Genomic DNA, 3,087 nt, shown 5'->3' with positions numbered 1-3,087 from the left:
TATAAACAAAAAACTCCGGAGAGAAGGTAATAATTTGCCAGGTATATATTTATTTAATAGTGAGCAAACGTTTTCGGTTATCAACCTTTGTCAAGACTGCTAAGAAAACAACATTATTTTGAATCAGAAGAGGTAGCACATTTAAGGTTCATACGTATATATTTATAATGAAAATCCCATACTTAACTACTCACTAATAATAATTTGTTTATGGTCTGTGGGTCAACATTTACAGGTGATACAGATAATAATTGTTCAACACATAGAATGGGTTCACTCTTTGAAAAATACAGTTTTACTATATGTTAAATTTTTATTTTTTCCCCTTTTTTTTTGCAAAAAAAAATAGTCCACTTTTTATAAAAGGGTTCCATTTTTGTTTGTACTTAATACTCTACACACAATAGTTTTCCTTATTGTCTATAAGTACTGTCTATATCATGGATACTTAATGCAAAGCTGCATAAGGAATTTTAATTTTTAATAGTACTTTCTATTATTCATACAATGGGTTACACAGATAGACACCAAACATTTGAATCTACGTGCATGTCGTTTGGATGAAGAGAAAGATATGTGACAACGGGCACCGGTGCAGTACATGAGATGAGTGTTAGGCTGACTGACATTACAATGAAAAAACAATGTAATGCATAGAGGATATCGAGAATCTACGACAACACGGGTAGAACCAAAAGGTTGCAACACATGGTGCGGAAATTACGACCAAATAGAAACAGTCTCTGGATGCTCTGTGTCTGAGGTACTCTTGATCTACACTCAACTACTACTACTATTGTGGAATGTATTACCCAACTGCAGTATGATATAGGCTTAGTTCTTTAGGCTGTATAGCGGCCAAGACATCAAATAATCTCGGTATGTTCAATGCAGATGGTGTACTGACCAAAAGCCCTACATATTTTATGATGACAGATCCACCACACACGAAATGATTTCAAACAGCACGTATATAATGTTTATTAATATGAAATAACTGGATGCATGCAATGACGCAGGTTGTCAAATAAGAATTACTCCAAATATAAGCTGTGATATAGGTCCCCACAATTTCCATCAATGAGTTCTTGCTCAAGTCTTTCTGCTAAAGAATGTAGCGTCCGGAGTGGCTGTATTATTGATAGATTTGACAAACAACAAAGTTTATAAGCAGGCAGTAACAGAATATTGATTCAGCACATTACTTGTTTCACATTACCAATCTTTTCGTGATAAAATTATTTCTTAAATAAATATATTATAGTGATGTAGTTGGATTGTATTACGAGTAACGTGCCTCCATGGCAACCTGATTACTGGTATTTAGTAATACAATATATCAGCTGATATTTAAGATAAATCAACATCACATGAAAGTAACTTTCATATGGAGATACACCTCTGCTGGTGGTAATTAAAGATGATAATGAATATTTTAGTAAAACATATGTCAATATACTGTAAATGTATGCATGCTTTTTTAAAATTTTAATAAAATCTATTCATTGACTGTAAACCTTTACTCAATTTGTAATCTTTACATCATGATAATAGAAATTATAATCGCACTACTTCTAGCTGAAAAACTGAGGGTGCTATATTCTGCTTTGTCTTTTTCTAAATAAGCAAGTGGGATTAACACTAACAAAATTATGAAAATAAATAAATTAAAGTAAAATAATCTAACCTAATAAAATAAGAACAATTATAACATACACCTGTCTCTTATACACATCTAGATGTGTATTTGAGTCATGAATAATGTATTACATGTATATATTTGTATCAGAATTAAAGGTTTAATTTCTATGATCCAATATTCGCAAACCGAATGTTTATTACAAGTTAGATATTTTGATCAACTTCTGATTTTTTGATTTTGGTTTAGTACGATTTAATAATGATCTGTTATAAAATTTGATTGCATAAAGTAGTCTCATTCTCACGTATAGTGAGATCAAGTTATTTTCAATTGTTGAATCACATAAATTAAAACTTTTTCCCTGCTGATGCATTGTTGATATTATTGCCCTCTTTATTTTTGCCCCGATGAACATGTACGTAATTGTTGAAAAACTTAATGAAAATATTTTCACACAAATTGATGTTTTCGACCAAGTTGTCGGTTGGTACAACAAGCCCCCAAAAGTCTGAAATTGAAGTATCATATGCTTTGTAGTTGATTAAAAGTTGTGACGGATCTTCAACAAATCGTGTGTGTTTTGTAAGTGCCGTTATGCAAATTTGACATCTTGGGTGTTTGGCCAAGACTGTCTTACTTACATAACCGGCAATATACACCAATGTATTTTGCTCGGGCTGATCTTTGTCACTAATACCCTTGTAAATATCATCAAGGACCAAGTCATCTGAAGCAGGTGGTTGCTGCACGTTCGATTTTGATTTGATAGGCAATTCGAACATTTCATCCATATCGATTTGACAATGTGATTTCCTAATGGGATCATCAATTTATTGCACACTACCTTAGTGATGCATTGAATTCATTTACCATGGGATTGTACTGATGTCCACCCCTTCCACGTACGACAGAAAATAGGTTTTCCAAAAAATCTTCATTTAGTCGATTAGTCAGCATAAATTTGAAATCGTAATTAATAACCAGATCATTAAATATCTGGATCATTGAATTAAGTGTAAGGATCCAGCCATTGATGCAGACAATCTTAGCTTTTGATTCATCCTTCACCTGCCAGCTCTTCATCCAGTAATGCATTCATTCCAGAATGGAATGTGTGGAGATGATTCGGTTACCGGTCGTCTATATTTAACAGTATCTTTGAAATGAGGATGGTATCTTTCGTTTTAGCGTCTTTCTTTCAGGCGATTGCTGTAATTTTAATGTAGGAATTGCGTTCCACACCAATCTGTTTTGTTTTTGTTTCTGCGAGTCCTGAAAATGCACTGAACATATCGTGAAAATCTTATTCAAATACTTTGCGGACTTGTTCTGCAAATGTTCTCGACAGTGTTCAGCCCATTTAGCACATCTATGTAAAAATTAATAATAATAATAATAATAATAATAATAACAATAACAATGATAATAATAATAATAGTAATAAT

Source organism: Anneissia japonica, unplaced genomic scaffold (assembly GCF_011630105.1).
Source record: "Anneissia japonica isolate Jap-2015-1 unplaced genomic scaffold, ASM1163010v1 scaffold247_len35209_cov103, whole genome shotgun sequence".
NCBI classification, from domain to species: domain Eukaryota; kingdom Metazoa; phylum Echinodermata; class Crinoidea; order Comatulida; family Comatulidae; genus Anneissia; species Anneissia japonica.
The sequence above is the reverse complement of the archived record's forward strand: the minus strand, read 5'-3'. Positions refer to the sequence as shown.